Source organism: Dermacentor andersoni, chromosome 7 (assembly GCF_023375885.2).
Source record: "Dermacentor andersoni chromosome 7, qqDerAnde1_hic_scaffold, whole genome shotgun sequence".
Taxonomy (NCBI): domain Eukaryota; kingdom Metazoa; phylum Arthropoda; class Arachnida; order Ixodida; family Ixodidae; genus Dermacentor; species Dermacentor andersoni.
In genome coordinates this window covers 154,052,211-154,077,954 of record NC_092820.1, presented here as the reverse complement: position 1 = coordinate 154,077,954, position 25,744 = coordinate 154,052,211, and the positions used below count along the sequence as shown (strand labels likewise).

Sequence of the window (25,744 nt, the reverse complement as noted above, 5' to 3'; positions counted from 1 at the left end):
GAGAGCTGATCCCGAAGGAGGCGCGGTCTGAATATGGTCTAAACATAGGTGCCACTGTGTCTGTTCCACAGAGTATGTGACACAGTGTATTTTCCCCTGTAATTAATGGGTATTTTTCACTGAGTAAGTGCCATTGTGAATTCGGAACTGGGCTTGTGATGGCACCGGCTATGAGCCTCGGGGGCCACTGGGTATGCGATGACTGTGATGACGATGAGGAGGATGGTAACTGATGGCAAAGTATTGGCAGGCGATGCGATTCAACCTCTAACTGACGTCAGACAAACGTTGCGGAACCAGCGCGATTCTCACAATAAGTCACACGGTTCATGCACCCTGTTCCCATCGCCTACTCACCCAGGAAGACATTGTCTTTGACCGACTTCAACACGCGAATTGAGGGGACACAACTGCATTGGAAACAGCTTGTTGGAGTGCGATCGGTAAATAGTAAGCGCTCGTACTTCGTGTACGTAAAATTTCGGTGGAGGTGCATGTTGTTCCTAGCACACGTCACGGAGCTCTGCAGGGGCCGCTTTATCCCAGTTGCAATAATAATAATAATAATAATAATAATAAGTTGAATTTATGGACATATAGCAAAGAAACGGAAATCGGTAAGGTGTTACCTTTTTCCGTAGAAAATATTAAATACAGCAGCAACTAGAAAGAAAATAAGAGAAATCGCTCTTCTGACGTAGTCAAACTTGTACCTGGATGCTCCGCTATGGCGTCTCTCAAAAACCCGTGGTTGCTTCGTGGCTTTAAAAGCCATGGGAATAATTCAATCAATCGGTCATTGAATACCTGAGCGAGAAAAATAACTTAATTAACGAAGCCCGAACCAAGCGCACGATAAGAAGCAGGAAATAAGCACTTATTTGACAGGAAAAGCAATCGGTGTCAGCTGCGAGCAGTTACACGCGGAACAAGCGGCAGGCCCGGCCATTAACTGCAGCCTTGGGGGCGGCCAGTCGATCGACCGTGTTGCTGCGTCTTCTGTCGCAATAGAAAACTCCCGTTGTTACGCTGCACCCTATAGCTTTCGGTGGGAGAGTAGAGATACAAATAGGCACGATTGCCAGCCATTACTTCCCCCCCCCCTCCTCCTGACAAGCTTAATGTGGACCTCCGACGTGTAACCACCACTTGGCGTCTCTTCGCCAGCAGCAAATGAAACTGTACAGGGTGATATGGGCTGTACAAGTTTTGAAGTGAGCGAGGCTCAGAGCAGAAATTGATTTCGAGAAACGACTGAGGAATATGAAACAACGTAAACGGGTTGCGAGAGTGTTCGAGTATTTGTACATGAAAAGCATGACTCACAGCGGAGGAAAAGAACTAGGGAGCTCACCAGTAAGTCTGCGTCCAGTATAGTAAGCAACACGGCAACAAAGAACGTCAAACGCAGTGTCAGAGAGGCTGAGGCAATCTACTGGGTGGCGGCAATAAAGAAAGAAACCTGCTATGAGTAATTTCCTAAGAGGTAAAAACGAAATCAGCAAAGAAACAATTTACGATAACTCGAAGGGAAGCTCTTTACTTTTCGATGAGGATGTAACCAGTGCAAGAGGGGACACAGAAGGCAAGGAAGGTGGCAAGGACAAGCGCTTCTCGAAGCGAGATCAGGGTGCCTTAGAACACGTAGTTAAAAAGCGAGGCACACCAAGGAAGAAGAAGCATGTGCTTGCTGCGGCAAAGCTAAGGAAACGTTGGAAAATGTTTTACCAGAATGTGAACACATCTGCCAAGCTGTCGGTTTAGGCTCCTCTGGTATCCTCAAAGCCCTTGCGTTCAGAGATAGCTGCGCTATCAAGTAAACATGTACGCAAAAAAGATTACCGAAAGGTGATTGGAAATTTGTTGGCAGAAAAGTAGGGATACCATAAAAAACGAAGGCGTACAAAATTCCTAGTAGTGGTTAAGAAAGTTTGACGCTGGGAATTCTTTGTATTCTTTTTTTTTTATCAAGAGGCAGGACAAGGGGAAAATGAAGAACGAGAGCTTGGGTGGCGGAACCTACCACCCCGTTTCAAAGGAGACGCTCATAGCATCCATCCATCCATCATCTATCTATCGATCCAAAGAATAATAAAATCAGAAGGCACTGCCCTTTAATACGGAAAGCCTGGTACGCCGCCCATAGTGGCCGCGACGTGACACAGCGTCTTTTAGAATGCGTAGTCGTGAGGTAATATGAGCTGGAACACCGAGTTTGTCTCCAAGAAGCAATTACTCGTGCCGTGTGATCCTGCGTCTGACATTTTACCATGCAGCATGTAGCTCTCCCTCCAACGTTTAGCGGCATTGAACACTTTTCTTTTTTCTTTCTTCTTTTCTTTTTCTGTGAATGTGTGTTTAGCCACTGCAACGCTTTGAAAGCAGTTTTTTTTATCCCTTTCATATTTCTCGACCTGGTTTCAGTTAATCGTCGCTCGGGGCTCTGAAAATTCGCTTTGAAAATTCAGTGGACACACTCGCCAGGCTGCTCTGTATGAACCATTCCCGAGTACTCGATTGCGACACGTTCAGTTTCAATTAGGGGTATTAGATTTTATGGGGCTGTTGCTGCTACGTTTATGCCAGAGAAACAATACTCAGATGGGCCGTATTCAGTGTCTCTGCAGCTTCGAGTCGTCGATCAATTCGTCCTCTATCGGTAGTCTGCTAGCGTCCTGGTTAGCTGAGATTGCATTTATTTCTTCTTCAACCCTATAGGCCCAGGCGCACTACATAAAGTGGGGAGGGAAGCGGGGAGGGGAGAGTAGCTTACACACATAAAATTATTGCATAATGCAAGTTATACAGAACCAAAATGTTTAGTTCACGAAATAAAGTCACAAACTTAGTCATAAAAGATGCCCACGTTGAGACTTTTAGATTAACAAGGTGGGCATTTTTGCGACTAAGTTTGACAACCTATCACTTCCCTTCAATATGGCCTGTAACATAGGCTATCTTACGATATAGTTTACGGCATACATTGCGACACACTATGAACGCTTATAATCGATTCCGTGATCTGAACTTTACCCTGCAAGTTGCTGTCAATAAGCCAATTAGGCCCTAAACAAAGAGAACCGAGTTTTAGATATCATAAAGATAATCGCATTTCTGAAATCAGCTAGCAAAAATACACTAACTGCGCAGATTCATTCAAATCGTCTAAGCAAATAAAGAAAGTAATTTTGAGTGCCCCTTGGCCCCCCTTAATCCTACCTGCCTGCCCATTCATATCAAGTCACGTACGCCATTTTATCGTCCTTGTTCACAAAGTTTGCACTGTGCTGCTGTGTACTCTGTAAGACAATTTACGCCCCTTTATAAAGAATTAGGGTGTACAATATTTTACAATATAACTAAGGGGATCGAGGTAAAGCGCAGCCCTTTATCGTGCAGGCTGCGTGTACCAAACAAGATGGCGGTCTAGGCGACGCCAGGGCTCACCCCTTACGATAGCTCGCGAGTCGCTCTCCTCGACCACAAATGAAGGGTGCACTGCGTAAGACAGCCGAAGCCTCTCTTGCAGCATATACTGCCACGCCGAGAGGGGGAAGGCCTGCCCAAATGAGCGCGGCGAAGTGCTTCCTCCGTACTCCGGAAATTGGCGCAAGATTTGTTCGCGCCAAGCGAACAGGCTATGGGACAGATGGCGGCCAGCATGCGCGCCGACGCTTCCACGCTGTCGCCGCAAATTGCAGCCACTGGCGGAGGAGAGCGAATAAGGCTCGACGACTACGACTTGGCATCACGCGATATTGGCGCACGTCGCATGCCGAAGCACGCGTTGCACAATGCAGCCCTCCCCCCCCCCCCCCCCCCCCCCTTCCTCCTTCCCCTACAGGACCGAGAACCTTATACGCAATTCCCTGCGCGGTATAAACAACGCAGAAGCCTGTCGAATAATGAAAGCGCCGTGTCCACGGCGAGATGTGTTTTCCGTGTCTCCGCGAGGAGGGGGGGATACGTACAAGGAACGTCGTTCGAGGCATAGAAATAAGAGCTCTGGGCGCACTCATCCGTGGTCAATGCACCGCTCGTCGTAAACACAAGGAGAGGTATTGTTTTGTAGTGGATGCTCTACAGCAGTAACTTTTAAAGTAACGACGCACGAAACGAAGAGAGAAAAGGGAAGCGTGTGTCGAAAGGCAGCGAAGATAACCAGAGGTAGGTTTTTGGTGGCTACCCTGTACAGGGCAAATGGGTAAGGGGATGCAAAGAGAGAGAGAGAGTATCGCAAACGGGAAGTATAAGCCGCACACATCGATCCAGCGTTAACGGGAATCGCTCTCAAAGTCTGTGATGTAGACCCGAAGACCTTAGGATTTGGGGGCAGAACAGGTACGGCTATCTACGAGGGGTTTAATTGGGGAGCACTGGTGCTACAGAACATCCTGCTCCGATAGTGGATGATATAGTCCATCCTATCAAGAACAGCACACACACCTCTTTGCGTGGCGGCTGCAGGTATACACCGTGCGATCGTGGCCATCACAATGAGGCCACGTGCGAAAGGCAGGCAGACACGGGCGGTCCCTTTAATTGCCCTAATTGGCTTATTGCAAACACGAGGCTGAAGCTCGCTGTATAATCACCCGCCTGCACTTCCAAACTGCTCAAATACCCTACACCTGCGATAAGCTAACCGTCAGGCCTTTGAGATCAAAGCCCTCCGAGCGGCGGGTCTCATTCGGCCTATTTACCTCCATAGCTCATATTTCGCTGCCGCTTATTTTCCAGCTTCTGGAAATGCACCGAACTCTGCGGCGTGGCGTTTTCGAGACCTGTGCAGTCTACGGTAGGTATTAAACATTTTTTTTCTTTATGTTTTGTGCAAGCGGTTCTCAAACAGCAGGCAGTGGTGTTTGCCGATATGATACAGCCACTATAGCGAGGAACTACGCGCGAGTTTCATTCGCAAAGACGCGTATATGCCGCTTTTTCGCGTTTAGCTCGTCTCTAGTTTCAACCGACTCTCGTTCCTTGAGGTGGCATAGGAGCACTCTGCGTAAAATCGAAGATATCGAATATCCTCACGCGTTCTTGTAAAGCACACCTTGTTCGTCGACTGCCCTTCAAGTGCTGCCGAGTTCTCCATGTATGCGCGAAACACCACTAGGATTATAAACTTGCTGCGCGAGATACACAAGAAAAGAAAAGAAAGAGAGGACAGGCAAGACGTTTATAATTGAAATCAAGAAAGTATTATTGCATCGTAGGACGCTTTCCTTTTTTTATTCTCCAGCGCCTAAGTCTACGACGTCAACCGAATATGTCGGCATCAGGCATTCGCAGTTTTCATCTCCTAACTCTAAAGCCCTTTCTTGGGGCTCATGCGAATTGAAAAGCCTCCCTTCGCGTTTTACGTCAACGCCATGCCATGTGAGAGTCAACGGTGAAACATATGCTCGAGCTGACACAGGGAGTGGTTAATGCCAGGACATACATACGCATATACACATGCTTGGGGTCAAAACAAGGCATTTGCTCCAGGTTCTCGTGATATTTGCAAGTAGAGCTTCGCGACGCACCTGCGACAAGATACCGTCTTCGAGGCCTATAGTCCACAGAAGGGTATCGTGTTCAGTGATTTGATTTGGAAATGGTTTGGCATTGGACGTGTAAACATTTTCTCTGTCTTTAAGTACCTTCGGTGTGACATACATAAACTTTTTCTCTTCTTCTTGTACATCAAAGTGCATCAAATGAAAGGCAAGCACACACACACACACACACACACACACACACACACACACACACACACACACACACACACACACACACACACACACACACACACACACACACACACACACACACACACACACACACACACACACACACACACACACACACACACACACACACACACACACACACACACACACACACACACACACACACACACACACACACACACACACACACACACACACACACACACACACACACACACACACACACACACACACACACACACACACACACACACACACACACACACACACACACACACACACACACACACACACACACACACACACACACACACACACACACACACACACACACACACACACACACACACACACACACACACACACACACACACACACACACACACACACACACACACACACACACACACACACACACACACACACACACACACACACACACACACACACACACACACACACACACACACACACACACACACACACACACACACACACACACACACACACACACACACACACACACACACACACACACACACACACACACACACACACACACACACACACACACACACACACACACACACACACACACACACACACACACACACACACACACACACACACACACACACACACACACACACACACACACACACACACACACACACACACACACACACACACACACACACACACACACACACACACACACACACACACACACACACACACACACACACACACACACACACACACACACACACACACACACACACACACACACACACACACACACACACACACACACACACACACACACACACACACACACACACACACACACACACACACACACACACACACACACACACACACACACACACACACACACACACACACACACACACACACACACACACACACACACACACACACACACACACACACACACACACACACACACACGTGTGAAGCGAGAAGCAAATAACAGCAAGGAGCAATAATGTCGCGTGCTTTAGTAAAACTGCCTCGATGTCGTATATCGTACGTTTACTTTCCGCTACGGTGACTATTTCGTTTGGACGCTATAGTCTTAGCTAAACCTCGTGGACGTGGGAAGACTGCCGAGTCTCGCTTTGCTTATGGTGGGTGTCTAGAAGCTTAATATGTCGTCGCACGGTCGTCGGGTTCCTGTGCCCCCTTCCGCCCCCCCCCCCCCGCCTGCGTAAACACTACGCTGGCGCGTTCTTTATACTATCCAATCATAGAAGACATTTTTTTTTTTTTCACGCAAGCGATGAGTTACGGAACAGGGGCGGGGGTATGAGGTGCTTTACGCAATGCTCGCGAATTTCGTGTATAATTGGAAAAAGAATATAATGGGGCTACTGAGCTGGCATGCGCAAGGAGCTTCGGCAGGGAAGGAGCAATCAGACGTGCATAATCCATACGCGCGCCTAAAGTAAACAAATTGTCACAAGTACGATTGCTATCGTGGCAAGATGTTTCGCAAAGCGAAAAAAAAAGAAACAGCACCGGCGTCTTTTTCTCCCTGCGGGCTCGACGAACGAGCGACCCGATGACGACGACGCAATCCCAGCACCTGTCGCGCTCCGCAAGGCATGGCCTCCGTGTTGCAAACGGAGCGCCCCCTTGTCAAGGGGGCTCCTGCGCTCGCTTATTTACGGATCTCGCCGAGCGAAAGCGGCGTCCCGCCCTATATCCGACCCCCCCCTCCCCCTCCCCCCCCCCGCCTCCAGCCGTTTCCCGGCCTCTCTCGCCCTGCATACGCTATTTCGATACGACAGTCTTCGCTCGCGCATTTTACGGCCGTTGTGTAGTGGAGTTTTTCGGGGAGTGGGTCTCCTTCCTTCGCTCGCTAGGCTTCCTCGTCGGTGAGGCCGTTTTGATCATCCCGGAGGTTCCGCTCCATCGCCTCTCCGGCTTCCGTTGATTTGCTGCGTTATTCTTGTATTTGCTCGCATAGCGGTACCCGGTTGTGCGAAATGCCGTCGTATTTGTTTGTTTGTTTGTTTGTTTGTTTGTTTGTTTGTTTGTTTGTTTGTTTGTTTGCTCGTGTTTACTCGGCACGAAAGCTGGTCTCTCTCCTAACACAACCAGAAGAGAGCACCAGAAGCGCGCTTCGTGTACAGCTATTACATAGGCTCCCTGTAGGGAGCCATGGCTGCACCGAGGTGCGCCATCTTGGGCTCCAAACTTGTGCGGGAAAGCCATTCCGGGTATGCGTATAGGAGCCATGCCCGCGCAACAGTGCCAAAGTACTTCTATTTTCTTGCTTTGTTTTTATGCTTTATTGCGAGCAAAAGTCGATCGCTCGGCTCATGATTAGGAGCCTAGATATAATGAATCCGTGCCTTATTGTTTAACGATTACGGAAAATTCAGCGTGCGACGAACACATACACCGGCGCGTATGGTGGCAACATCTGTGAGCCTTTGCAATTTCCTTGCGAAGCGTCAAGTATAATGCTAAGCTTTCAAAGATTAGCTGTTGTTCTTATTAGCTATGACTGCGATCGCGGCTCACGACAGGCAAAGTGCGAAAATCCGTGTATTCAAGAAACAGTGATCTCCCGTGCAGCATTCATTGTGTGTATAAACATATGAAGGGTGTCCCACGTAACTTTAACCAAAGTAATAACTATACTGTATAATTGCTTCCATTGAATGATCGCAGCAATGTTAACAGTTGTATTGTGACCGCTGGTATACCGTCGCCAAAGTGGGGGACTTGACGCTCTGTCAAGCTGCCTTGAGGCACCTTTTACTCCGCGCTCCCGCTATCGTGTACACTTTGATGGTAAATACGGGCAAGCAAGGAGATGGACATAAGAAGAAGAAAGGCGTTCAGAAAATGCTGAAGCAGCTGTTAGAGTGGATGCTCATGATTCTCTGTGGTCTCCGAAATCCGGCAGCTCTTGATACACTCCTGATACAGCTTTCTGTTGCTCAATACGGGCTACATAAGAGCGTTTTTCCGAGCTTGAAAGAAGCCCGCGAATACACTCAATATTGCAGCGCAACTGGCCGCTGTATCAGGAGTTTTTCATGTTCCTCTACAACTTTCTAATTGAGACTTTTCGTGTAATTATAATATTTGAAAAGTTCATTATTTAAGTAAGACTATTTATGCACTTAGGTGATATGAAACAATATTCTGGGTATCTCCAAGCGACAGCGAACAGATTACCTTGGTTCTGTCCAGCTACGTGACATTTGCATATTTTCAAAGTTTGGCTAAAGTTACGTGGGGCACCATATATATGAAAACTAAGTACAATCCAGGTAAATGACGTGAAGAATTGCATGCACTCATGCACTGTTTGCGTTGACACACCCTACACCACTAAGTTGGTTCTGACGATTTCAGTACATCCTTGTACCGTTTTGCTCGTCATGGACAAATTTAGCCATGTTATGGGTCTCGTGTGAAGCAGACACACGCGCTCAATAAGGCTACATACGGTACGTGTTTATTGCCCGAGTAAAGTTCTCGTGTGCATATTGAATTGTGCAACTCGTGCAGCGCCCTGCTTACACTAAAAGAAATATAAACAGTATTTTTATTTACACCTCGTTATACCGCACGAGCTGTCAGTACGTCGTGTGACGCTGATTCGGCAATTTAACCGAGAAGCAACATACGAATACATAATTTTCGTCCAGCAGCGTCGAGGTACGAGCAACAAGAACAATAACAATGCCGCTGTCAACTGTGTTTTGTCGGCGGGTTCCTGCGGAGTGTTCGCTTCTCCGCAATGCATTGGAGCGAGCTTTGATCACGTGATGGCGCTCGGCGTATAGCGGCGCTAGAATCGCTGGAAGCGGTGCGAGCGCCGCGCGGAAAACAGTGGCGCAACTCTGGCTCCATAAAGGGAGTCTATACGGTAACTATAGCTTTGCGTGATCACGGATTCCATCTCTCTTGTTTCCAAGGAAAACAAAAGCGTGGCAGTTAATTTGCTGCTGTGGGAGCCGGGGGAGGAGGGGGGGTGTCAGTGAACTGGGGAATGATTCCACGAGGAGTGAGCGATCGCGGTTGGGCATCATCTACGAGCACAAGATAGCACTGGTCGCGCAACTGGCTAGTATATTTCGGGAGCTTGCTCCAAAGACAGCCCTATCTCTGCGCCCACACCCCGCGCTGGAAGTCGACTCTGATTCTCTCTCTCTCCCCCCTCTCTTCCCGTGCCCGTCAAGAAACGTCCCATTTGTCAACTCTGCTAGAGGTGTGTGTGCGTGTATGTCCAGAATAGTCTGCACTCCGTCTCGCGCGAATTACGAGCAGTCCACGGACATCATACACATGGCTCGCGTTCGCTAACCAGAAAGAAGGGAGAACTCGAAGAATGGCTAATTCGTTGTCCGCTGGTAATCCCGTCGGGTGAATCTGTGGCTTAGTGAATGAATAAGAAAAGGATTGAGGGCACGCAACGCGCGCACAAGGCATGCTTCTTTCTCCGAAGACAGCAGGCGATTCAAGCAGCGTGTCCCATTCGACTGATGCGACGACTTTTTGCTTTCGGTTTCACTGCACTGAATTGGTTAGACGGAGTTCAGGTTCTAAGCTGGTGCAGAGATGCGGGGAGAAGGACGATGATTTGTGATTCACGCTATGGCAGCTCTCTCTCTCTCCCGCTCTCTCTTTGTGAAAGTGTTGGAGACAACGTAAACGTTATTTAGATAATCCGAGATTTTCTCAAGCAGCAGGCCTTCCGAGGAGAGTTTGGGTGCGAAGAGCGGATTCTCACCGAATTTCCGAGGGCTTATGCGCCTCTCAAACGCCTTGCACGTCTAGCAGTTTAAATCATGGCCTCCAAGATCCGACATCCTGGCCGTGATTGCGCGGTATCTCTGACGCCATGCTTGTGCAAATGGGCTGCACGGTAATGGGAAAGGTGGTGCAGCTCACCAAATCGCGAACTAGGAGTCCCAATCATATGAAGCCAGCAAATAATGAAGCCAAGGTAATACGTAATGCGGAGCTTGTGGGATTGGGTCCCACCGGTAGCAAGTTTTTTTTTTTTCTTTTTGCCTGCTTTCATATCTTTGCAATTGGTCATGCGTATATATATATATATATATATATATATATATATATATAGTTAGTTGAGGAAACGGGGCACACTTACGAAAATTGCATTTTTAATGATTGAACGTTGCGGCCGTGGCACGGCCTTCGTCAGAATAAACACAGATACAAGTACGCACCCGCTTTTATGGGCATACGCACGTGCGCATAATCAGCAGTGCATGCACGTGTACACTTGCAAATGACAGAAGAAGTGCAGCAGAATGTATAACTCAAGCACGATAAATGATATGTATGAAATATCATTATGATATCACGATGATTATACATGGAGTTACAGAATGACATCAAGTGCGACATGGCAAAACTAGCAACAAATTGATTTGGCATGATTTGTCAATGCTGTACAAGAACAAACACATCAAGATATGGCAGAAAGGCACGACATTTTTCCTACGCTTTCGTTGATACCAGATGAAACAGTGTTAAATTTATGAATGAGAAAGGATTCCCTTACTTCTCGATCATGGTGTGATTTGAAACCTGATTGTATTACTGTTACTTTGATGTTGTCAAACGTATGGCCTGCCAGTCGAACATGTTTAGATAATGGAAGGTGCGGCAAGCTGTTAACGTGTGCTTTGTGGTTGTTGAATCTGATACGAAAAGATGTTTCGGTCTGACCGATATACTGCATCTGACATACTGAACATTCAAGAAGGTAGATGATGTTAGTACTGTCGCATGTGAAGTCGCCGTTGATTTTAATAGAAAAATTGGATGCTGTGCTTCTAGCAGTCTTTGACGTGGTTATATGTGTGCAAACGTTACAACGGGGCTTATTGCAGGGATGACAACCACCAAGAGCAACCGCTTTAGTCTTGGAAGAGGTTACTAGGTCACGCAGGTTTCTAGAGCGGCGATAGACCACTCTTGGTGATTCCGTGAAAATATCGCTCTGTGTCAGTAAGTTATAGTGCTTCCTAAGAATGTGCGACACGTTAGGAATAGATGCCGAGTGTGTTAGGATAAGATTAGTTCGTGAAATAGGCGCCGATCGCTTGTCCGTGCAGATCAGTTCTTTCCGGTCGAGACAGTCGGCCCGTTTAAGGGCATCGTCAATTATTTGGGAAGGGTATTTCTGTGCGATTAGTGCGTTACGAAGCTGGTTACAGTTGCGAGTGAATTCACTGTCGTCCGAACAAATTCTTTTGAACCGGACAGCTTGGCTGTAGGGAATGCTCGTTTTACGATGTTTGACCTGGCTGCTTTTGAAATGCAGATATCGCTGTCGGTCAGTGTGCTTTATTCTTTATTCTGACGAAGGCCGTGCCACGGCCGAAACGTTAAACCATTAAAAATGCAATTTTCGTAAGTGTGCTCCGTTTCTTCAACTACCTATGCACCGGACCTACAAAACTATTCCTTGTATTATATATATATATATATATATATATATATATATATATATATATATATATATATATATATGCATGCTTTCCCTGCCTTCGTTGTCTTTTGGCTTCATATGGTTGTGATTAACAAGCATCGGATCCCTCGGTTCCCCTTCTTCTCTTTCAAGTAGGAGTCCTGTGTTTTCAGTAGGACTAACAAAAAGAAGTTTATTCAACACAAACACGCAGGTGCTACATGCACTTTGGCACTAACAGCTTTTAAAGTGCGTCGTTATGTCTTATACAAACGCTAGACTCTTATTTAACAATGCAAAATATGACCTGGCAAGACGTTCCACACGTCTATGTTGCAAGCTACATAATTTACGCATAAAGTGGCGAGAGTGCCGGTGAAAATTATTATTAAAGGCAACTGCAGTAAGTCGCCTCAAGGCTATGTCACATAGCCGCCATAAGCACGTACTCTGGCTGTCTGCGGCTTGTCTTCATCAGAGTGTCTGAAACCTCCTGCTAAATGCTGGGACCAGTAGCATATTGGCCAAGGGCATACATAGACGGCGTAGTTCTCTTTGCATTAAACGTTCATCGTGTTTTTGCTGGCTTCAGAAGAAAGAAACTTGTCCGAAACTTCTGCGTTCCCGAAAATGCTGCCGCGTGCTGCATCCATTGAGAAGGATTACGGGCAGCAACAGTCGGCTTGTAGCGCCGGCCTTCATCGCTGCCACACGAAAACCTTTGTGTTACGTCCACTTAACCGCTTCGCTGTAAAATCAACAATCATGTAATGAACACGTGGTTGTACCATTACGACTCGTATGGTCTTCGAAGGGAAGCGAATTGCCTCTTCAGCGACGACATTATAGGCCAAGCAATAGAAACATGTAGTTCAAGTTCACTAGACGCTATCGAAAAGTTTTTGTCACGCCTGTGCGTCGCTTCTGTAGCTCGATGGCGTGCTTCAAAGCAGTCGCAATTTAATTGGTTGGTTGGTCGGTTTGTCCTAAATAGTGGCTCATACTTACTACGGGCCAAAGATCGGGTTAGTTAAGAGAATAATTAGCCGAGTCAATAAGAAACAGTAATGAGAAATTCCGAATAAATAAAAAAAAGACTGGAGTAAGATAAAAGAAAATGTAAGAATTTAGCAGGAAATCGTCCTGATTTGATTATAAACCTCACAAAAGCTGCATCGACATCTCTATGATATTTTCCTACAGAAGTGGTTCCTAAAGATGGAATATCGGGAATGGTTAGATTCAATTCAGCTCCACCAGATTCTCCTTCAAAAGTAAGTTTTCTTAATGATGCAAAATTAAACTTCCTCTTCCGCGACGCAACTTCTGCTCGGCCAGGGCTTTCTGTGACCATGGGATTCTGTTCTGGACATTGACAAGTGCCGCCGCATTGTCGAATCCACCGTCTTAATTGTCAGCTCTGATCATCCGAGAGCAGCCCTCAACGAGTGCTATTGAGGCTCTGAATGGACTCAAAGAGCCACCATTGTAAAAGCTGACAATACGGAGAATTTCGCAAGGTCCCGAAGAGCACCCCTGGTCTAATAAAAGCGTTTAGCTTGCTTCTGTTTTCTGTGTGGTGAAGTTGCCGGCTAAAACTAGACGAAAATATAACGATGTCGTCCACGTAGCGATGGCATGCGCGCTCTAACTTATAGATATTTCATTCTGTTCTCATTCCATTTTCTTCGTTGGCCCGCCGCGATTGGTCAAATATTTTTTGGGGTCGCACCCACTCGATTCGCTTCTCTGTCAGTAGGTGTCACGCGAACCACAAAAAAGCTCCCCCATCTCTATATGACGTGTGTACACTGATTACTCATGATTCGATCAAACAAAAGATTAAAAAAATACATCAATTTCCGATTATACACCTCTGTCGCCATTAACCTTCCACGATTGGTGAAAATGTTTTCCGAACACGCTTATAGTCTGCTTTTCTGCCGCGCGACGTCACAAAACCATGGAAACTCACAACGTCAAAGTGACGTGTATGCACTAAATGTGCATTAATATGGCGAAGAAAACTTAACTTTTTATGGAATAGCCAGAGAACTGCCCCGTTCCGAAAGGAATGGAAGTTGCTTGTCCACTGGCTGTCCACTGGCGCTGTGTATTGGGAACTGTTAGCGAGGATTGACTCCTTTGAGTACAATAATTTTTTTTTTTGCGTGACAGCATAACGTTGCCGAGACCTTTCGGTACGTATTGAACATCACTCCCCAAATCCGTTTTGGCGGCATTTCCAATGTACTGTTGCGTACCGCTGCAACCGTCGGCATGCCACCTCAAGCTAATCAAGGGGAAGCGGACCAATCGAAGACACCGGCAGGCTCTCTCCTCACCTAGTTATCTGATTTCACTGTACTAACTCAGCACCTCCTAGATAACAGGCCTGTGGACTTCCCTTTATGTTGTCATGCTACTTGTACCGAAATTTACACTGATTAAATATACGTAGCATGGCGTCTTGGATTGAAGTGCACAGGCATTGTGAAATCTAGGAGGCGGTGGCCAGCTCGGCCTCTCGGGAACCCTCTCGAATTTTGCGCGATCCTCGACTCTCGTGAGCTAATTCGATAAGCAAGAACCTGTCGCAGTAGGCAATGTTATTTATTCGCTTTGAAACCAAACAAAGGCCACCTCCTAAAAACCAGGAGAGCGTTTGATTGGGCTGTTGAATGAAGCTTGCGGATTTTGCATAGCTATACCTAATTTACATAACCATGCTTGCGTCGGCGGTCACGTAAATTTGACGTCCGTATATGTTGAAATAAAGTCAGAATGGAATAACGCTATTATAGCACTCCATGTCGTTCACTTTTAGTCACGGAGTTTCATGTCTGTAATTCGTTCGAATGTAGCGGGGGCATTGCAGAGACCAAAAGGCATTGAGCTAAATTTGAACAGACTGTCAGGTGTAGCGAATACGGTATTTTCTTTGTCGGCCTCGTGCTTTGGTATGTGCCAATATCAGGAACGGCGATCTAGGCTTGACAAGTATTCAGCGCCTTACAAAGTGCCAAGAGCGTCTTCAACGCAAGGCATATAGGATAGACTTCTTTGCGAGTGGTCTTGTTTTGTGCCTTATATTCTGCGCGCATACAGAGCCCTCCTTTTAGGGCTCCGTTCACGCACCATCGGGGGGCTGCATATATGTTTGTATCTAACGGTTTTCCCCTTCTACCTGGGCTACCGATCATATCAACTTTGGTCTCTGAATATGTGGCAACGTATGCAAACATTCCACTCTTCAACGAATCTCCCTTGCGCCGACATGGGTTGCTATAAATGCGGGACTAGGAAGGTACCGCTGTCCGAGGAAACTCCCTGACGCCGACTAGGTGCAGTTGGTATGTGCCACTTCATCTGAGCTCGCCTTCACTGAAACTCTTTGATGCCACCTTAGGTCAGTGGGTACGTGCGACTGCGAATGTGTCGCTCTACAATGAAAAGAAAATTGCTTAAATTTGTCCGATTCTGAGGGGAATGGAACCCACGTCACAAAGGTTCCTTAAGAACAGCAACCCGAGGCATGTATTAGCAGGCTGCGCCACAAATGCACTGGGTATGTGTGGCTCTTCAACGAAGGCCTTTGATGCCAGTGCTTTAGCAAGCTCACGGATGCACTAGTAATGAGCAGCTCTTCGATAAACTTCTCGCCAACTTAGGTCACTCTGTCAGTGTGCCACTTAGTGTGCGGCAAGCAGGGGAACAATTCAGCGTTTGCACGCACCGACGCGTCATGCATTTCGGGGGCTCCGTGCAGGCTTCGCGGCGGCGGCGCTAGATGGCACCGAGTGTCCTTACAGGAAGGGGCGAAAGAGGAGTCCCGCTGCAGTACACGCCTCATACGTAACTCGTATTCGAAGGTGACACTGCGTTGTGTCTCTACATTGATTGAATGCTAAACGCATTTCCGTCGACAGTCATCGCGAGATGGGTTCTGCCCCAATTTTTCCTAATGAGGACCACGGGTAAAGACCGACGGCTCACCTCTCGTGCAGTTTCCGCCAGCGCTTTCACCACTTGAAACACGGAAGCATGCCGAATATTTTTACAAGACCAAATATATGGCACATTGAGTAGGTGTTTTCTTGTCTGAAGTATTTTTTTCCTTTTGTTGAATACCAGGTGTCTATTTCATAATTGCTTTTGTTACCGCGGTTTCTCGTAAGGCTATGTAATCCTTAATCTGTCCAGCCTGCGTAATTTTATACCGCTGTCGAAGTGAATGGAGCTCAGGAGCTCGGGTCAAGCTGCGGCTCTTTGTTCTGTACCCTTATGCTCATTCGGGTGAAAAATAAAGATTGATTGATTGATTGATTGATTGATTGATTGATTGATTGATTGATTGATTGATTGATTGATTGATTGATTGATTGATTGATTGATTGATTGATTGATTGATTGATTGATTGAAGTGCCAGAGACCACCCGCCAAGAGTAGGAAGACGTGGGCTGATGATCATTACATACAAATAAAAACGAGCAGCTGCATCAGAAGCTCCTTCTCTCTCCCTCTTAATATAAGAGAGCGCTTGTCCAGCCTTCCCAGGCATTCTGCATTGGTGTTCTTTCTGCAGCATATTTCGGGCACTCATGTTTCTTGAGTGTGCGGCTTTATTGTACGATTCGGAAATAAGTACAGAACCTTTCTCCCAATCTTTCGATGGCTTTGGTTCGCTCTCTGAAATAGCCTACGTCGATGATGACCTCCGAGGGATGGTCCGATTAGCCAACGCTGGATGCAATGTTCGGCGCGTTAATGGAAATGGACGATAGCCAGTCAGTCGAAGCTACTGTCACGATTCCGACAGCTAGCCAGAAGAACAAGAGCCAAACCTAAGATTATTGGCAGAACACTTTGCAGGAAGATCGTGATGACAGGAGGCTGAGAAAAACGCCGAAGAATTAGATGGTGTATGAAATGACCTTCTCGGAAACAGTGGCGGGAACTCGGAACACAATAGATCGACCCGGAGAGACAGCGAAGACTGAAGCTAGCTAGCGTGTCTTCGATCATCGCTGACGAAGCGATCCTAGCTAGCCCCCCCTAAAAACATTTAATTGCCTTCAGCGCGATATGATCGGTGATATAAATTGTAGGACAAGGTCCTTACATTGCCGGACTGTACACAGCCTGAGGCAGTATTTAATGAACGCCGAAGAACGCTAAGTCAACAGCGCTTGCCTCCAAAAAGGTATCCAGTGAAAGATGGAGCAGCACCCGTGGGCGCACCATTTCCACGAATGCACGTATCACGCACTATCGCAAACGTTTTCTTTCTCCGAAATCCGGCAGTCTACCCAGCGGCAACAATCACCTGCTCTATGGTATATAAACGTATAAACCGTGCGTTTTGTCAGTGAGACTAAAGCACAGATTTAGGGGAAGGACCGCGAATCCACCGGTGGTAGGTCTTTAGGAACATCATTAGAACCTGCCCAAAGTTGAGTAGATTTACGAAGTGTCGCCTAACGTGCGTATTCCGATAAGAAAAAGTAATTAACGCGAAGGAAGCAAAATGTACCCGGTTGCGTTGTATTTTTAAGTACCGTCAGCAGCGTTTGATTCTATCGCCAAGACGGCAAACTGTATACGCTGTGATACGAAGTCCATTACTGCAGGACTGGTTCCACCCCGAGGGACGACAGATCCCGCGCGCGATACGCTCAGGACAGCAATCCGCTTTTCTCCTAAATAAGCTTGTTCCGTTCAAGAAGATTTTGCTTCGATAGAGGAACAAGAAAGAGTAAAAAGAAATCTATTTGTTTTGTATACAGTCCGGTTTTGTTTACACGTCTGCCGTTTTTCCAGCTGCCTGCTGGCTGATGGTGTAGCAGCGGGAAAGCTGTCTAGTACGACAGCGAGAACCCATATCGTCAACATTTCAGGCCTGACGTAAAGATGTTAACAAAAGGACAGACTGAATATTGTGCTCGGTTTTTCTTTTCTTTCTTTTCCTTCTTTTTCGTTTTTGCGTTGTTCACCTCAAACTTTGTTAATAAAGGGAAAAATCAGACATCCACCCGTTCGTAGCGATTGCTACAAAGGAAAACCATACGGGTTCCTCGAAAGAAAAGCCTCAGAGCTTAACACAAACACTTGCCTTTGCTTCGTGTTGTCGACAAATTTGACTTCGCCCTGCCACCTGCTGGCCGCCTGGTTAGCTCAGATGGTAGAGCGGCTGCCCTGGAAAGGCGGTGGTCCCGGGTTCGAGTCCCGGACCAGGACGAATTTTTCTTCTGCTCTGAGGCTTTTCTTTCGAGGAACCCGTATGGGTTTCCTTTGTAGCAATCGCTACGAAAGGGTGGATGTCTGATTTTCCATTTAATAACTAATTCTCTCCACCTTGCGGGTTTCCGCAGAACTACAACGTCAAACCTCAAACTTTGGACCTGATTTTTGTTTTTAGCATGTATTTATTGTTTCTGTTTGTTTGCCACTGTTGCATCTAAATGTTCACGCCAGGTAACAGTCAGAAGTTTCTGGGTTTGCGCGCATCTCTGTACAAGCTCAATGTGCCTACGTTTTCTCATCCTGTAATAACGTCCCTTGGCAGCTTGCTTTGACGTTAATAAAAAATGCGCGAGGTTCATGCTATTCAGGATGAAGCGCAACAGCCCTGCAGTGACGACGTGGAAGAAACTATCAAGTCCGTGTGCAGCAAGTACTTCTGAAAGGGGAAAAAAAAGCAGAGCCTTTGTTGTTCTAAGAATGAAACTTGACCGAGTTGACAAGAATTCATGGTCTGAAAAGTTAGTCTCAAGAAAGCTCAAAACGGAGAAACAAACAACAAGAGCGTTGATTATATTTAGCATTTGTGCTGGCATAACACTTAGGGTTTTTTTTTTTTGATCTACCAAGGCCTCATTACTAAGTGAAGACTGCTGCGGTGCGCTCGGCAAGCTTTCCACTTCCATGTGTACGCTACTGGACTCTGTGAACTTCCGCCAAATACTCCAATTCGCCATCTTGCCTTCTCCGATTGCCTCGCAATGCTGCTGCGGCTTCGGTGATTGGCCCAAAAACGACCGCGTGGCGAAACTTGACAACATGGCGGAATTCGAGTGTTCAGAATAGCACTCCCTAGTCAAGCAAGCATTCTCGTTTTATATCTTTTGGGAAAGCAGTCTTAACAGTCGCGATAATGTATGTCTTAGCACCTTTTAAGAGCGAATACCTGGAAAGTGGTGCAGGTATACTGCCGTATTCTCGAACGATCCACGACTCGAAACTCTTCCATTGCTACACCGAGTTTAGCACGGCGCCACTGCTCGGCTGAGAAAGATGCTACGCTTTTGAAGAATTGCCGTGGGTCCACTGAAGTGTAATGACCACTTCTATCGAGGTGCGGCGCTGCCAGCTACTTGAAATGAAAACAATGAACGGACAGCGTCAAGACAGCGCCAGTGAATACCTCGGATAAGATAATACAAATACATTGGTGTACGAATAAACAAAGGCAGTGGATAGGGAAAATAACAATAATAGCAAAGGGGAAGAGGAGTGCGGGCAAAATGAAACACGGAGCGCTTTGGGCGTGTACAATAGGTACGAGATGCTCCGAGGTATGTGGAAAAGCGTAATTGTTCGGGACCTTACATTTGGAAAAGCAGTTGTTTGCTGGAAACCAGGGGTGCAATCAGTACTCGATGGCAACCAAAGGCCAGTGTGACGCCTCGGATTGGGCGCTTACGGGAAGGCAACAACTGAAGCTGTACAGGGTGAGATGAGCCGGAGAAGTTTTGAGCGGAGGGAAGCTCAGAGTAAAATTGATTTCGAAGAACGAGTGAGGAATATCAAAGAAAGTAATGGGTTGCGAGACTGCTCAAGTATGTGTACAGGAAAAAAATACGGACTAACAGTGGAGAAAAAGAACTACGAAGCTTACCAGCAAGTATGCGACCGGTATAGTAAGCAACATGGCAACAAAGAACGCCAAACGCAAAGTCAGAGAGGCTGAGACACTATCCTGGGAAAATAAACCTGCTGTGAGTCCCTGCCTAAGAGGTAAAAACATAATCATGCAAGATTCAGTTCATGGTAACTCAATGGCAAACTATTTACTGTTCAAAGCGAGATCAGAATGCTTTAGAAGGTATAGGTAAAAGCGAAGTATACCAAGGAAAAAGAAGCATCTGCTTGCTGTGGTAAAGCTAGGTAAACGATAGAGCATGTTTTATTAGAATGTGAGGATATCTACCCAGCTGTCGGTTTAGGCTTCTCTGGCCTCCTCAATGCCCTTGGGTTCAGGGATAGCAGGGGAAAATAATTATGTCCGCAATAGAGATTAGTAAAAGGTGATCGGAGGTTTGGTGGGCGAAACATATGGAGGCCACAAACAACGGAGGCGTACGAAAACAAAGTTCCGAATAGTGGTGCAGAAAGTTTGATACTGGGAATTCTTTGTCTGTGCGTGTTTTAAATATAGGTAGGCATTACGCAAAATAACCACAAGAGCTTGGTGGCGCAACCCACTATACCGTTTCAAAGGGGATGCTCATAGCATCCATGAATCGATCCATCCATTCATCCATAAATGAGAAAGTAGCTGCCTTCTCGATGAAGCGCGCCCACTATTCTCAACTCATCGAGTCGAGGTGGAAAGTTCAATAGAGCAACGTTCGAAAATATGAGGGTTCAGGGTTTCTTCTAAGCAGATGTGACTTCACTACCGCTCTACGTGAAGTTTGCAATTCCAAGATCTGTACTAATAAGAATATTCTTTTAAAAGTAATTAGTGCATCTCTTGCTTTCTTTTAATTACCTTTTTGCACATTGAGATTCCTTGCTGCGCAAGTAATGTCCGCGTCTTCATGCAATATGCCATAACTGAGCTAATCTACATGGTAGGAAAGCTTTATTTCTTCTTCAAACTAAAAAACAGACAACATACAGAACACAAGTTGTATATTATCGTTTGGTGCTCGTCGCTATTTTTCAAACCAAGTGTCATTCCTGCTGCATCATTTGTTTGCGAAGGAAGGTGGGGCAGAGTTGAAAGTACCGACTGTATTGTCTGAAAAACGGCGACGCAGAAACTATGGTTTCTATCGCTTATCACAAAAGACGCTTCACGTAAAAGGGAAAGCAAGAATTACTGATGGTTTGGCTGTCCCAGCCACGGAATATCGTGCGAAAGCATATTTTCTTGGACCAAATTAGCCATTTTCTTGCACCAAACTGGCATTGCTAGGGCGTTGATTGACAGGTTGCTAATTAAATCATTTGCACTTGTCGCGATGTCGTTGTTAAACGGTTCTTTTATTGCACACCTGACGCGCATAGTGATGCATGCTGGGTTTCATAATACATACATGGTTACCCGGTGGACACAAGAGGAGAAGGATTGTAGACTTGCACAAAGAGCGTCTTATGGTTTCACGCCGTACTGACCAGCATTGGGGAGCAGCCTTAGCACTTGCATGAAGGGTATGCGAGGGGAAATCATGCGCTCCGCTATACAGTTGAGCAAAGGAAGGTGGGCAGGCTGTGGCGCATATTTACACCCATTGTTCGCGGAGTACACAGGCACGTTAGTTTGGGCGAGTGAAGAGTTACACGTTCTACACACCTTAAACGAAGACAATTATCAGATGTCGGGAAAGGCCAATGCCAAGGTCGCATACGTGAGGGGCCAGACGTACTCCAAGTACACGTCTTGTGCCACAGTCCATTGCGCCCAGAACAGGCTAAAAACAAGCGTCGATGAAGTCCCGCTTGAAGATGGCCGTCGCAGCCGTTGCATAAGGCAGACGTTCCTCGGCCTTGCGACGCTGGTACGCAACGTTAAGCAGCTAGTCGTGCTTGTCGATTTTCGTCCGTTTCGGCAGTGCACTTAATTGGCATGCTTGTACAATATGTCGTTATCCAATCGCTTCCGTCGCTCTTCGGCAATTTCGCTGTAGCGTTTCAACGCCGTGAATAGTCTTCGTTGCTGCAGTTGCAATCGCATGGCCACATCGTCTTCGTCGGTCGACTCCCGCTGCCTCTGTCGCCGAGCTCGTTTTGTTCGCTGCTCTTGGCGCAACGAATCTCTTTTTTAGACATTCACAGCGACGATCCCGATTCACTCTCAATATTTATTTCGCGCATACCCATGCCGAGTATGTGGACTCGAAGTGTGCGTGAAGGAACGTGCGTATCAAGAGGCTTCACACACACAGAGGCAAAATCTAGGTTGGTAGGCTATAGTAGTGCTTTCGCGCTAATGAGAACGCATCGAGAGTAGTAGCGAGACTGGGAAACCGAAATGAAGTCAACCGTGGGCTGGGAAATCAAGAAAGGCAAAGAGAGAAAAGAGAGAAAACCAGGTTAATATCCTGCGCAATTGCAATAACGAAAAAGCACGAGAACTTCTAGAGGCATATTATATAAAAAAGAAGGGACAAGCATACGTCAGTGACACATCGGTCATGCTTTACAATAGGGAGGCACGTTTCCTAGATAATGTGTTTAGCTGAGTCACGCCATTGGCTTTTTCTGATTTTGGTTTTTTTCTTCTTTTCTGCTGCTGACACCCTGGTGCGCCTGCGCTGGCATGGTCTGATAGTTAAGTGTTTTCCTCGAATAAACCTCAGTTGTTAGTTTGCGCCTGTCCTGTCTTCTTACTTGTGACCGTCTACAAAGCGCAACCAATATTTCCAAATACAATGAACCAGCTTGCCCAACAACGCATTCTGCTAAACGAGAGAAAGAGTAGCCTTGGTAATTTTCACACCACACAGTGTGTAAATGACACCTGTTGTATAACTCGTTTAAGTCGACAAACACTGACACCAAAGGAAAATTACTTGTGCTTAATAAATTAACTAATGAAACGATAAATTAATGGAAATGAAAGTGGATGAAAAAAACAACTTGCCGCAGATAGGGAACGATTCCACAACCTGCGCATTACGCGTGCGATGCTCTACCAATTGAGCTACCGCGGCGCCGTTTCCCCATCCAATTTCTTGGGTATTTATGTTTCCTATAGTAAAACCCTGGGAGTGTTAGCCAGCGCCACCACTCACAAACCTTGGCGGCGAATGTGGAACACCATTTCTTCGTTCCCCACCTGCGGCAAGTTGTTTTCTCTTACACTATCATTTCCATTATTTATCGTTTGTTTATTTCATTTATTAAGCACAAGTAATTTTCCCTGTGTGGTCCTTGGTGTCAGTGTTTGTTGGCTTCTTATGATATGACTAATAAAAATCGGGCCCCTCGGTTAATCACCTTTCTTCTCGTTTAAGTCGAGAAGCAGGAACTCCGTGGTCTGCAACCCTTCAAAGTATCATCTCCCTTAGCACGTTCCATGAGATGTAATCAACTTTCTTTCTTTTTTTCTTTTAGTATCTGGCTTCATGTTTCATTTTACGTGTCGTCGGTCATTCATTTCCTATCTCAACGCCTTCTTCGTGTTCCAGTTCTTTTTCTTCCGACATCGATGATGGGACTGGCGGGAGCTGGTGCGGAAGAGCGCGGCGAATAGCATCGGCAGAAGCACGCGTACATATACGTAGCTCTGAAAAAACAAATAAAAAATAAGGAACCCCTCGACTGCGACCGGTGACGACTCACGCACCAGTTCTCTCTGTTCACAACTGCAAGAATCACCCGAATTATGTCTCGTCTTTCTTTCCGAGACCTCCTTCTCCTTCTTCTTTCTTTTTTTTTTTCTTCCTGTGCGGAAATGCCACTCCCCGCGCTTTCGCACGACATTCCCAATGACAGATAGAATAAACTTTATTTTCCAGCGGATAAGGTGATCTACCCACCCCCCGAGACGCAGGTCAGGGGGCGAGTGCCACCGCCTCAGATGCAATGAAAAACGTGCCACTTGTGATAGATAGCGCTGGCCCGCGCGTTTAGATTATTTCTTTTTATACTGGTGCAAACTACGTGCATAAGAAGTCGCTATGTGCAGCTACCGAAATGAAAGAATTTACTAATTAACTTTTTTTATGCGTTCACTTTAGTGGACTTAACCTTAAGAGGTGAGATTGAATCAAAATGGCAAAGCAAACCCCACGTATCGTCAGTCTTTTCTCTCTCTCTTTCTCTCTCTCTCCCGGGACTCTTTTTTGTTTTTCTTTTTCGATACACGAAGGAGGTCACGCAATGCGTATTTATTCAACTTTATAGTTAAAACCGAAAGTGCAATACAACATCAGAAATTTAATATAGACACTCACAATATTGATGTCGGCTTGAAATAGCTATGCCTTGTTCTGATAGTCTTGTCGTTTTTAGTATACATAATGTAAGCAGACAGTTTGTAGAAAAAAAGTCGACCATCTCTTTGTTGTCTAACGTGGCGTCTGCACTTGCACAATGGTTTTTGTTGGAAAGTCAGTAGGCAATAGTGCGAAGAGTAGACAAAAAAGTGGGGACTCTAGTAAAAAAGTGGGAGACCACGAGACCACGGGTTGTTCATAGACGTTCGATAAAACACGCGTAGTAAAATGTCTGTGAACTTTCTGTTGACTTTCAAATAAGCTTTTTTTTTTCTTGAGTACATATCAAGAAGGCTTCTAGAACTAAAGCCTACAAACATCTGATAAGGTTTTACGTACGCAGAACAATTGACTGTGACATCTCTTTCTTAGAACAGCAGCTAGCAATGACTAGCGTATTGTTCCGCAACGTGTATTTCACGTCATCTTATATTGCAATGAAAATTGTGCAGCAGCAGTTGTTGGCAAAACAATCCTGCTTTTAAAGTTCAAGTTATAAAGAACGCTAGTCATTCAAGAAAACAAAACAATTAAAATAAGAATGTGCGGACAAAGCGATAAAGAATAAGGCTAGAAAAAAGAAATTAAGTTAAAACTAAATCAGGAAACACTGCTGGAATACCGAATAGGTCAAAGTGCCGCGAGTAGAGGGTATACAAAGCGAAAATATACTCACAAATCAATTTAAAAAATAAGGACACTGACACGACGACACCAGTTTGACATTCGGACCACAATCATTGTTCCGTCACAGATTCTGTCAGCGACCGCTCGAAAGCATAGTATTGTGCTTGCCGGTGAAGAAGGATTGTATTGCATTCCGAATTATCCAAATATTTTACCCAGAATCCTTTGGAAACGTTTCTTGAATGACAGTAGCCAGGATACCGGAAAATACAGCGTAGCCGGTGACGGTGCGCTGACGTCATCGGCGCCCCGATTTCTATGCCAAATTCACAGCGGGAAGCTTTACGCCTTCAGCTCCGATGGCAGTAACAACCAAGGTGTACGTATCAATGAATGCAGATAATACACGCTCTCGCGCACAAAACGACGAACAGTACTTTGTAAATTACTATATTTATTAAAATTATTATTGTGTCATAGTTTCACACATTGCTCAAATACCCTTCTCCTCATTTTTCTTTCGCATTTAACTTGCGCTTTGTTGTATGTATACACTCTATTCAAAGTTGTTCTTTTTATTCATTGCTTTTTTTTTTGCTTATATTAGCCTGCAGCTTTTTTATTTTTTATGTTTTTGTATGTATGCGTGCGCCAGCACTCAGAT

The 25,744-nt window shown here is 46.0% G+C and overlaps 1 protein-coding gene and 1 non-coding gene across 2 annotated transcripts in view; both read left to right on the top strand.

Annotated features, from left to right (window-relative positions):
- LOC126533510 (neuroglobin-like) overlaps positions 1-25,744 on the top strand; it is a 268,407-nt gene that overhangs the window by 16,658 nt on the left and 226,005 nt on the right. The gene's annotated exons all lie outside the window — the stretch shown is intronic.
- On the top strand, positions 18,390-18,464 carry TRNAS-GGA (transfer RNA serine (anticodon GGA)). The gene has a single exon. It is a non-coding gene; the product is annotated as a tRNA-Ser (tRNA).